Here is a 13,276-nt window from a genome sequence, read left to right as displayed (position 1 = left end):
CAAATGCCTGGTTGAATAACAGCTCTAGAAGCAAGGAGAAAATCCACTTTTTGTCCCAGAATAAAGGACTATGCCAAGGTGAAGAGTTAGAGATGTCAAACAAAGGGGGTTTTGATTGGTTAGCTGCTCCATGTTCTGGGACACTTGAGCCCAAGGAGCTTAGCTGAAGAAACTTCATTTTAAATGTTCAGACAACCTGTATGTTTCTTTGGACAACTTGAAACCAGACTGTAGCTTTTGAACCTTTTAGATCAGAGATCAAAGTGATAGAGGAAACATAAGAGCAAATCCTAGAGAAAAGCCTGGAAACAACTGGGAGGTTTTGTTTCCACTGTTCCCACACTGCCACAGTGGCCTGGTGCCCAACAGGCTCTCTTATTTGGATTTCTAAATATAAGTTCCACTGGTGCAGTTAAATCCCAGAAGTGAGTGGAGACAGAGAGAAGAGCAGCATTTATGGACTCAAAGATGCAAGACCCTTATGGGGACTGTGGGCTTAATGTGGACATCCCTACCCTACCAGCTGCCATGTCCTGGATCCTGGAATAGAGGACAGGAACACAAAGGACTGCAAACAAATAAACCATCTACAAAAGGAGCAGAGCTGCTCGGTACAATGTTTGGAATTTTTTTATGTCTGGGAGGCTGGGGATAGTGATGGGAAGCACAGGTACCAGCACACCTTTGATGAAGAGGTGTCCAACCAAGGCCACCTCCTCAATCTCTGGTCCATCCATATCCCACCTCTGAATCACTAAGGACCTGCTCTTCTCTAATCAAGAGACAGAAACTATTCCTGCAAGCCAAAGCCACCCCTGACCTTTTTTCTTTTTTTTTCTTTTTTTTTTTTTTCTTTTTTTTTTTTTTTTTATATATATAAAGAAAAACTTGTGTTTCTGCTCCTGGAGGAAACTAGAGCTCTCTGGCCACAAACAGGCTTCCCATGAGCAGATGTGCTCAGAGCTTCCACCCACACAGCCCCAAAAGGACAAGCCTTGGGCCTTGGGGGGAACAGGCAGCTTTGTCTCCACCAACTCTTTTCACACAGCTCATTCAATGGACACTCATTGAGCAGAAACACCTTTTCATCCCCAGCAGCCAAGGCTGTGCTCCAGCCCATGACCCATCTGCTTCCTACAGGACTCAAAGAGAGACTGTGATTTATTATAAAAGACCCTTTTCCCTTTTGTGCTTCTACCCATGGCACCAGAGGGCTTGAGCAATGTGCCAGTTTCAAACCACTTTCAAGCAGGGCTCTGCTTCTATTTTTGCTGCAGCACCACAGCCCTGTGAGGTTTGGTGGCTGATGCTTATGGTGTGAATCTTCCCCCACAGGCAGTGTGAGGAGTTCAGCAAACAATTCCCAGCTCCAGTGGGAAAACTGTAACTCCAAACTATTCACATGGAAATTGTTTTCAGTGGATAAAGCTGGTGGTGAGAACATCTTCCATGCCTGGTGTGGTGGGGCTCCATATGTGTCACCCTGACAGAGTGTCAAGCTGCTGCGGTCCTCCTCCTTCCCATGGGCAGATTGTACATCTAATTGATTGTACTATGCTGATCATATAAGCTGATTGATACCTTGATAATGCTATTAATTTTAAATGTTTGAATTTGCCATGGCCTCTGTTATGAAGAAATCAAATACTGTCCTCTCCAAGCACTGTGGGTAATGCTTCCTTCCCCTGAGCCTCAGAAATATCTTTGCAGCACCAACAACCCCACATGACACTTATTTTCTCTGTAAGGTTTTTTTTTTTCAATGTAAAATCATCACACTTTCTTTAACTCCCTGTTCATTCAGACTGTTAACCTTTGATGGAAGAGTCTGTGTTTTGCAAAATGGTGGCACTGCTCTGCTTTTGCTCCGGAGCTCTCTGTGCTACTGTGATAAATTTGTGAAAGATTAGTAGTGAGAGAAGAAGCTGCAGGAAGCAGTCTGATGACTGTTATGCACAGTCACCAGTTTTGTGTGAATTATAATGCAATTAACAAGCTGCAAGATCACACAGAGTTTTTAAAGTGCTATTAGAGAAGCAAGGATTTCATGGGAGGGCACAGGCAAGAAATGGAACCACAGGTACAGCTAAAAAAAGAGTCACATCACAAGAGACTGGGATTGTGCTTGTGCTATTCAATGTCTACACAGCTGCTATTGAGGCAGACAAATTTTTCTCTTTGTGGAAAGTTTCTGGGTAGACACAGAAAGGACCCAAGACACCATTAGCAAGTGAGTTTGTTCTAGGAATACAACAGATCTGTGTGTGAGGAGAGCAGATTGAGAACCACCTTGGACACAACCAGAGCTGCACAGAGGCCCTTGCAGGAATCTGGGTTTGGGAAAAAAAAAAAAAAAAAAAAAAAGTATCATTGCAGTAAAAGAACATCTGAAAGTGAAGAATGTAATGCTGATTGTGTGTGTCACAGTAATGAGGTTCAGAACCAGCCCTGCGGTGAATTGATAGGAGTCACAGCACTGGCAGAGAGGAAACAATGAGAAGGCAACAGGAGAAGAGGCAGACCACAGCTTCCCAAACCCCACAGCTGCCTCACTGGCTCCTTGTGTGACTCAAGGGTCCTTTGGGAAGACCTAAATCCATCAGTTCTGGGAGGAATGGAAGCTGCCACAGCACTGCAACACTCCCCATTCCCATTCTGCCCACTGCCCATCAGCCCAACATCATCCCTGGGGCAGCTCTGGCCCTGCCCTTTGTGCCTGTGCCTCCTCTTACAACACCCAGACCTTCTGCCAGCCAGGACCCCACAGCACATGCATGGAAGTAGCCATGCTTGGTGCTTTCACAGTTTCCACCCCAAAATTAGATTCTTATTGATTATGATAACTAAAGCAGCCTTACAAAGAAAACTATTTTGGCATTGGAGCTATTCTAGCACTACTGTTTGTCAGAAAATTAATTATATGCTTTGATTTGCTTTCCAGATGGACAATATAAGCATCTTCAGGCTCCCCTGAAGCTGCCTTCTGGTGCTTGCTCTTGCAGCTGGGTTCAGCAGAGCCCTGGGCAGGCTGCAGCTCAGCAGCCAACTGGAAATGGGAGAGAGAAGTTTCAGAGTTAAACTTGTGTTAAAATGTTTATCTGCTTCCTAAACAGCTGACACTACTTTATAATATATAAACAGGCTGTTGCTAAAACTTTAATGGGCACAATTACCGCTCTTTGAAAATTCTAATTATACAGATTATTAGGAAATAACTGAAGAACTTGGATAAGGTCAGGGGGTTTGGATGGGCTGTCAGTGATGCAACCTCTGTGCCTAGAACTCCCTGTAAATTAATCATTTTCCATGGTTTATGTATACATTCCACATAATGGCACACTGCAGGGAATGTGTTTCATGGGGTGTACTTCACATCCTGCCTTGTTCAGTCTCTCCAGCTCTGGCTCCATGTCTCCCCAGGAATGCCACTGCTTCCCTGCAAAGAGCTGCTCATTGTACCTCCTGCCAGAGCAGGCTGTGCCTGCAGCCCCAGCCAGACCCCCAGCCCTCAAATTCTTGTGCAGTCTGATACATCTGAAGTTTTCTGTTTGTTCCTACCTCATATGACTAAGGCCAAATTTTACTTATCAAATATCTACCTTGAGAACTTTTCTAACAGACATTTTACAGGCTTATGTTTTCACATTTTGAGGTTTTATGCACTTTCTAATCAGCTCGGTGTGATAGCAAGAACAAGAGTCACAGAGAAGCAAAGCTACAAATCCAGTATAAATCAAGTTTTGTTCCCGTTTGTATTAAATGGATTCTCACTCTTCTTGTTGGACATTACAGGATGAAACCAGGAATTGAATCATTGAGTACCATGAGAAAAAAACTTGCCAGTTCATAGACTTATTATAATACTTGGTCTAAAATATTAATCTGCTTATCAAATAGCTGGCTTTTTGTATTAGAATATGTAAAGCTGTTGTTCTCAGTTTGAGTTGGCATAGACCAAATTTCCCCTATCTGGTTCCCTTTGCACACCATGAATTTTCCCTGTAAATACAGCCAGCCCTACAATTGGGATATTTTTCTTTCAAAACAGCCTAACTGTGTTATAAATTAAGATAGTGCTGCTTGCAGACACAGTTTCCTGGCCCATACTCAGAAACTGCAGGCTGCCATTTCCTTTTCTGAATGTAAGAATGTGGTGGTTGGTGTTTAGGTAATTTGTCCAGACTCTCTGTGTGGATCTGGCTGAGGAAGCTGGCAAGGTGCTGCAAGGCATTGTCACTGCTGCCAGTCCCCACTGCAGAATTGGGGCCACCCATAATCAAGCTGTCCCCATAAACTCACTGCCCCTCTCACCCCACAGGTGAGGTCCTGGGGAGGTGAGAAGGATCATAGAATCATAGAATTGGCTGGGTTGGAAGGGACCTCAGAGATCATCAAGTCCAAGCCTTGATCCACTACCGCTGCAGTTCCCAGCCCATGGCACTGAGTGCCACATCCAGGCTCTTTTTAAATATCTCCAGGGATGGAGAATCCACCACTTCCCTGGGCAGCCCATTCCAATGCCTGATCACCCTCTCAGTAAAGAAATTCTTCCTAATGTCCAACCTAAACCTCCCCTGGCACAACTTGAGACCGTGCCCTCTTGTCTTGCTGAGGGATGCCTGGGAAAAGCGACCAACCCCCACACCAAAAAACTATTTGACTATGGAAGGAGAGTGTAAAAAAAAAAAAGGTGCACAAGAAGCTTTCATATCGTCAAATATATGCTGCTTTTATGGAAATATAATTTTTTCTCTGATTGCTAGCCATCAAACAGCCCAACACCATGGCTCCAACCTCCTTTCAGGGAGTTGTAGAGAGTGATGAGGTCTCCTCTGAGCCTCCTCTTCTCCAGGCTGAACAGCCCCAGCTCCCTCAGCCTCTCCTCATAGGATCTGTGGTTGAGTTCCTTCACCATCCTGGTTGCCCTCCTTTGGACCTGCTCCAGGACCTCGATATCCTTCCTGAACTGAGGGGCCCAGAACTGGACACAGGACTCGAGGTGTGGCCTCACCAGCACTGAGTACAGGGGCAGAATCACTTCCTTGGACCTGCTGGCCACGCTGTTCCTGATGCTGCTTCATGCCTTGGAAGAGGTAAAATATTTTGACAGGCCCTGTGATGTGCCACTGATTCAGCAGCAGCTTCACCCACCGCTCAGATACATCAAGATTTGCTTGAGCAAAGTCTCTGTGCAGTCACTGGAGAGGCTCAGGATTTGTGGCAGGGAGGAGAAACCTGTGTCTGAGCAGCCCCCATCCTTGCCTTCGCTGCCTGGATAGGCCCCTGAGCAGTAATCCATGTTCACAAAAAGCTCCCTGACCTTCCCATACTGCCAGAGCCTCCCCAAAGTTTGTCAGCTCCAACCTGTCAGCCAGCACAGCCCCAGCCAATGGCACCCCTCATGTGTTACAGTGCTTTCTGGAGAGCTGGAAAAGCTTTTTCTGATTTTTTAGGGCAGCTATAGATTACTTCATAAAATTAAAAGAAAATAAATTTCTGTTAAGACACAGAAAACTTCAGCCAATGGAATGTTCTCAATATAAAATGGCACCAACATTAATTGTGCGTGGAAGTTACTTAGATAGGTATTTTTTTCTAAGACATAAGAAACCTTGGTGGGGTTAAGAAACCTGTTCAGGACACTCCTGGAAAGGAAGCAGGGATGAAAGCTGTCAGGGAGGCTCAAGTGATTTCCCAAGCCTTGCATGGGAGGTTTCAGATGTCCACAAAGTGAGAACCAGTGCCTGCCCCAGGCACTGTCACTGTCACTGTCACTGCCTGCACATTCTGTGTGCAGGAACAAGCTCAGGAAATGTCACCAGTGCAGAAGAGAGGTTGAGTGAAACTTGGAGAAAGCTGTGCCCAGAACACTGAGAGCATCTGCCATGAAAATGCAGGGTCGATAATCCTGTCTATTACAATATAAAATCAGATCAACAGGGCTGGCTTTCATCCTGCCTAAATAGCAGTTCCTGGCACTGCAGCCCTTTCATGGTGTGCATTTAAGTGATTGCAAGCAATTCAAAGAGTTTTATAGTCAGAAATGTTGCATAAATAACTCTGGATTTGAAATGCTCTTTGAAACTTTAAGACGAAAAAGGGAATAATCCTCCCCTTTCAGGGATTATGTGCTCTTTGTCCTTACACAAAATACAGCAGTGCATTAAGTAAAGAACATTCAGGATAAAGCTGGTGGGGTTATTAAACAGGGTCTATTTTTTATTTAAAACCTCATCGTGACTATCAGTGATCAAATACATCATGTCAGGATGGATAATTTATGGTAAATGTCCCAAGTTCAGCCTTCCAATAGTTTGAGTACAATGTTTCTTTCTATTCAAGATGATAAATTTGCTTCTACAGTGTTTAATTATTTGGTCACCGTTATGTTTAAATGCTGCTGACAGAGCTGGACAAGTAATTCATGGAGAATAATATACTCAATTACTTCAGCCATTTTTCTGCTTGCTTACTGTTCATAAGGAGATTGTAATATACTTCCACTTACACTCTCCTCGGGTGCATTAGCCATAAAAGCTCAGCAGATTTTTATATGTTTGTATTCCCTGCCTTGATCTAGCTGGAGCAAGGCTCAGGGTGTGTTCAGGGGCACACAGCAATCACCACAGAAGAGAGGGAATAAAGATGGAGATCTCTTATCTCAGAGGAAAAAGGATTAAAAACAAGCACTTGAAGTAAACAAAATAATAATAAACAAAATAATACAAGGGTAAAGTGGATAAAGGGAAAGGCAGTTATTTTTCCTCACATAGCACAACAAAATGAGGGCATTAGATGAAATGGCAATCTGGAAACTATGCTATGTAAATAAAATTAAAAAAACCAAAACAACCAAAAAACTTCAAAAATATTGCAATGTTGGAACCTGCTTCATAAGACAGTACCAGCACTGAGAGCTTAGCACAATTCAAAAGGGGATTAGACATTTACATGGATAATGGGAATAAGGGATCTTAGAATACGATTTTAAAAGCAATATAAACCCTTTTGTTTCAGGGCATCAGCATGTCATGCAAGGTCAATTCCTTACAAGTGCTTGTGTCTGAAATTCAGAGTATGAGTGTCTCCCACAGCCTAAGACACAGCCTGCATGGTGTCTTTCCCTTTCTTGCTGGATAGGCAGAGACTCAGACTGGATGCACATATATATGGATGCACAGTATACATACTGCCCTGCTAGTTTATTTTTACAACTTTGTCTTCATCAGCATCACTTGCCTCAGTGTCCCTGAGGATGAACTGGGCAGTCAGATGGCACTCAGGAGTGCAGGCTTTCACTGGGTGCACACAGTGCATGAGCTCTTTTTCTAGAAGACATTTCTGGGGGCACATTTTGGAGGCAAACCCCATTCTTAAGGCCTGCACTGCAGCATCAGCTATGGCTGAATGAGAGGATGAAGCCAAATTCCATTTGCAAAGGGCCAGGTGGTTTAGGAGCAAGGAGCAGCACTGGGAAGGACATGGTGGGAGATCAAGGATCTCTATCACCTCTCAGCCCTAGTCTTGTCCCAGCACTTAGAGTCTGTATCAGATGCACTGAGGAGAGGCAACTCAAAAAGGTACCCAGAAGTCACCTTCCCATTTCAGTACTGAAATGCTGTGGGATGTCAATGCGTTCAATAACACCTGCACTGATTTCTATTAGCCAGGGTTTGGGAGTGCCAAGAAAAAATGAAGCTTGTTTATTGGTGGGGAAGCTGAAGATCTTTTCCACATCCTGTTCAGTATAGATTTCAAACCTTTAGAATCAAGAGTGAGATTTTGTACCCCAGATTCACCACCTTTATGAAATTTTCCCTCTCTCCTTCACAGCACTAGCAGGCCATTCTACAAGAAGTGTTTAGTAAGAAGGCAGGAATTTAATCAGCTTAGGCATTAAATAGGAGCCTGGACAAAGCCTTCACAGTTCCAGTTCCCTCCAGACTTGCTATGAAAAATCATCTCATGTTCTGAAATGAGAACAGTAAATTACAGAGAGCACATCGGGTAAAATGGCCATGAATCTCCTGCACTCCCAATGAGACCCTCACTAATTAGAAAGGCAAGAAAGACTTTTCCTGGAGCAGAACTCAGGCTTGTGCCTGTGTCACCATTTCACAAGGTTACTTGGCAGTTCAAGGTGCTGGGTTTCCATTTCTCCAGGGTATTTCAGTCCTCACCCCTGCAGCTGAACTCAGCCATATTCTGCTGATCCACATTAAATGATGCCTGCCAAGGCCATGGCTCAGGATTCTTCTGGGCAATTTTTCCTGTTCTGGTTTTACTAAATAAGTGAATTAACATTTCAGGTGCAAGCATTGCAACCATCTGGACCCCCAAGCACAGTTTTGACTTACCTACTTCTGTCTCAACTATTTCATCTCACATATCCTCTCCAGTGCCACTGAATACCCCCCTCCATCTCCTGAGCCCTGCCCTGACACCAAATGCTGTGGCCATCATTAAACCCTCCTGGCCTCCAAGGCTGTGTGGCTACCTCCAGGCAGCCCCAAGTGAATGGTACCTTCTAGGCTCCTGACCCAAGCCTGAAGTCCCTGAGATGCTGTCAAGGAGCCTCTGCCCCATGCTGGTTACTATGAGGCAGATTCCTGGAAATAAGATAAGGACTAGAAGGAAGTGTCTCACTTTAGAAGTTTCCATTTTCTCTGGGGCAAAGAGCACAGTTTGTTCTGGTTTCTTACTAAAAAAAGCAGGGCTAACAAAATGATTTAGGAGATAGTGATTTTCCAGTCTGCTTGTCACACCATATCCTGCCTGGTTCATCTCGTGTCAGGCTGACACTTTGTATTTTGCATCTTGAATGCCATACACCTGTGGGAGCTGAAAAGCATCCTCATGAGATTAACCCAACCTTTGGCCATCACATAGAGCACCAAGTCACTGGCAGGGAGCAAATATCCTTCCTGTTAACAAGAGATAACATTCATTTTCTCCATCAGCCTTTGAGTGCAGAATCACTTTCTGTCACCAGGAACCAATCTTAGAAATCTTTCACAAAGGGCATCCTAGACAGTAATGAGGTGTTAGGAATATCCAAATAAATATCACTCCTATAATTGTCAGTCAGCTCTCTTATGTTTAAATAGTATCATCCTCACATAGAATAGAACAGAAATTTGCCATCTACCCTTTCTTCTTCCTCTTTTCTGTTAAGGAAGAGCTGGTACATCAGTTTTTCTTATCTTTTCATTTTGAACTGATTTCACTGCATTTTGTGGAGCCCCCTTCCTGATAGGCCTCCTGCTAGGGTCAGAGAAGCAAACAACCCAGAGACCAGGGACAATATTCAGAATATGGCTAAAGGCTAAGGGCTGTCACTAAAGTAGTCCAAATAGGGTGATGCTGAAAGAAGTAACTCCAGAACAGGGACAGACAGCAACACAGGACTGTCACAAATGCTACACCAGATAATGGCCCAGCCCTACCCCACGGAAGCATTTTAGAAAGTGCTGATGTGGAGCCATCACAGCTCCTTTGATTATCTACCAAACTCCAGCAATGTATCTGCAGTGGGGAGAGAGGAGAAAAGCCCATTTTGAAATATCACTGCTGTCTGCAGGTAGTCTCATCGTGGGTTTTGGCATCTCCCCCTGCCACAACAGCCCAGGAAGGTCTCAGCTTCTCTTCTCACTCTCAATATCTCAGCCTATGGGTCAGAAAGCTGCAAGAATTGCTGGAGGATGCTGCTGAGAGCTCTGTACTGGTGTGGAAGTACCCTCAGCAGCAACAAATGTTAACACTTCAGGCTGAGGGAAATCAAGCTGGCTTGGTACCCTTGCTGCCCATCTACTGGAAATTGAGGGTCAAGCTCAAAGAAAATACTTTTGTCTCATGGCAGACATGCTGCTTGCAGCCTGCACACCCTGTACAAACAAGTCCACTGCACAGATATTTGGGCAGGCACATTCTCTGGAGCTGTTGAAGAATTTGTGCTAAGAAGCAAACTTGCATTCCTTGGTTCTAAAACTCAAGGTGCGCTTTGGGAAGGGCACTGGTCCCCCTTAACACAGTATTTTGATGGGCATTCAAAATAAACCATATTCTTTTGAGAGGATGTGATTGATTCAGGCCAGAGATATGAGGAGCAGCATTCTAGCAAACTGAAAATGCCATAGGACAAGGCTGGGCATGGAAATCAAATGTTCTGGTTTTACTGTCCTTGGCAGGCTTTTGGCTTGGATGTGTTCCTGCTTTCCCACACTTTCCCTCCTTGGCTCAGGGATGAGCACAAGGCAGGGACCATTCACAAAGGCAGCCTGGACACAGCTCTGGAGATGAGGAGCAGTCCATAGCATAGACCAGGGCAGAGCCCAGGCTTTGGCAGTGTTTGGATCATTAGTGTTGATGTAGCCAAAGTCCCCTGAGCACAAAGTTCAGGATGATTAAGACCATGAGGCTGAGAAAAGAAAATGTTTTTCTCTGTCACTTTGCCATCCAGCTCTTCTTTAGTGGGTCTTATACTCAAAAACACCTTGCAGACACCTTCGGTGGGTTACAGACACTGCTGGTACCCCAACCACAATGCAGCCCATCACATCAACAAGGGACCATGTCCTCAGATGTATTTACTGTCACAATTCCTCTCTTTCCCTCTGTTCTGAGCAGAGAAGTGCTGAGATCCTCAAAGGCTTGGAAATTATGCTTAAATGCCTTGGAGGAACTGGGCTTCAATTACTTCCTTCATCTGTATTCTTTCCATTTGCCTGCTTAGCAGCTACAATCAGAAAGTGATGCAGTCAGATATCTCCCCATCTCCTGCCTTCTGGCAGACAACAGGAGGGTATCTGCTCATCACAGCTGGCATTGTGGCCTAGAAAAAAGGATGATGAGGAAAAGAAAAGAGTTGCTTGCACACGAGTGTGTGTGTACACAGACACAGGGCACAGCAAAACGCGATAAGTGACCTTCAGGGAGGTGCAGAAAGCAGCTTTGTTCTCACGTTTGGTGTCTGAACTCAACATGTAAAATGAGGGGGGGTTTATGTTCTTTCTCAATCACCAGCACCTGCTCTGCAGAGCCTAATTAAAGCCACTCTATTTCCAGCTCAGTGGAAATGTGCAACCTGTATATAAATCCATTGTCTGAAACTGAAAAACTAAAGTTATATTACTCATTTCTACTAAAGAAACAAGTAAATTTTGAACTTCAAGCAGTCTCAGAAGTAACATTTTGCTATAAAACAAAGCAATGTAAAAACACAGGTTTGAGAAACATGGCTTACTTCTCATTTAAACTGACATATTTATCGATGGTAGAACATAATACACTTCAATCCCAGCTGAATAACTCACCTCAAAAGTTTTGAGAGACAGAAATCTATTTTGAAAATATATTTCCTTCTTTAAGCATAAAATATGCTCAATTTACACTTGCAAGTATGTCAAATTTTTTGAGCAGAAAAGCACATTAAAAGGTGAAGGCAGAAGTCTGCAAAATTGCAATATTCTTTCCCAAGAACATATGCTTTATTTGTGTCCTAATTAACATAAATAAAGCCAGGTAGCATATAAGAAAATTAAGAGCTAGGCAGAAACACAGAGGCAGTTCTGACAGCAACAGAATAGAATATAAAGTAGTGGTTGTGTATAAATGTGGAAGGTTTAGTGCTTTGCAATGTAATATGCCTAAGTAAGCAGGTCCAAAGAGAGCAGCAAACTGGGCTACGAATTCTGTTGCCAGGAAGAGGAATCTCCCCTTTTTTTTTTTTTTGATGGCAGAAAAATATGTAAGAGGACCCAGCTTACAGCCCCTGCTCTGGGCGAAAACACTTTCACATTTCAGTTTTTATAATTTTTCCCTACAGTACTGTGTAGCACCCAGAAAACCAGAGATCCCCTTCCCCATCTGAGAACTGTTAGCTCGACTTTTAACTCGAGATCTATTTCCACTTTCCTGTGACATTCAGTTATCTTTCCCTGCCTGGTTTTCATGTGTTTTGTGTCTGGTAAGCACAGAATTTAAAAGAAGGTGGTGGCTTTGCAGGGAGGGGACTCTCTGAAAAAAAAGGGAACTCCGTGCCAGCAGTTCCCAGGGATAAATCTAGAGCAGATTTCTGCCTGCAGGATTTAGCTGCACCTCGATGGCTTCAGGCTGGGGTTTTACTGTGTGCACATGGCATTGCTCCTCACACAGCTCCCCTTGTAGCTGATATCTGATAATCAGCTGCTGGGAACAGCATCAGCATCTCCCTGGTCATTTCCCTGGTGTGAGGGATGTTAAAAACCTGGCTCTGTGCCAGCTTCCAGGGTGGTGTGGGCAGAGCTCCGGTGGGGATCTGCTGTTACACAGCACATCCACAGCTTTTCCAACCAGGATGGGAGGCTGTGGCATCCTTAACCTCCTCTGCTAAGCCCATCCCTATATTTATTTAATACTACTGCCCAAGCAGTCCTCTGTAATGTTAGAGGTGGCATTTTGGGTGGCATTTTGGGTGGCATTTCACATATCCTTATGTGAAAGGATAAGATGCTGGCACAAAAGCTGGGAAATATTTGCTTCTGCATTGCACAGGCAAAGATCTGGAAAAGGCTCCTCTGATCAGGACATGAGATTTCTGTGATCCTTCCTTAGGAAGAGGCTGTGCTTTCAGTGGGTGCCATCTGTGCCAGGATTTTCCACTAACAAACTGCAAGAAATACAGAGAAATACTGGCTAAATTAAGTCTAAATTCAATTGTTTTAAGAGCAGGAGTCTTGGGCCTGATGCAAAGGGCAGGATGTCATGGTAGGACCCGTACCTTGTTAAACCTGCTTTCTCCTGCACCCAGTCACCATACCTGAACCCCCCTGCTCCTACATCTGCTGATGTGCCTCTGCCAGCTGGAACAGGACTAAGCTGTGGCTTAACCACCTCTCAACCCACCCCAGTGACACCATCAGACCCTTTGCTCCCCAAAATCTTCTTTGCTGTTTGTTGAGGCTTGTTGAGAAGCAGAGCAAACACAAAACCTAAATAATAGACCACAGTCAGCACCTGGGGGTAAATACTATCAGGTATTTGGAACCTTTAGTAAGAAGACAAATCATCACAAAATCATTCTGTGATTGTCTGATGACTTATCAAGGCTGGAAAAGAGCCCTGAAATGCAGGAAGAACTGAGGTCTCCTCAGAGGGACATGTTCCGATCCATCCATCCATCCATCTCTCCATCAATTCCTCCATTCCTCCCTCTTTCCTGCTGCTGTTTCCCTGAGGATGATTCATGCACCATGCACTCACATGCACCATGAGCTCTTTTTTCAGAATATCTCATACT

Source organism: Heliangelus exortis, chromosome 3 (assembly GCF_036169615.1).
Source record: "Heliangelus exortis chromosome 3, bHelExo1.hap1, whole genome shotgun sequence".
Classification (NCBI taxonomy): Eukaryota; Metazoa; Chordata; class Aves; order Apodiformes; family Trochilidae; genus Heliangelus; species Heliangelus exortis.
Note: the sequence above shows the minus strand (reverse complement) of the source record.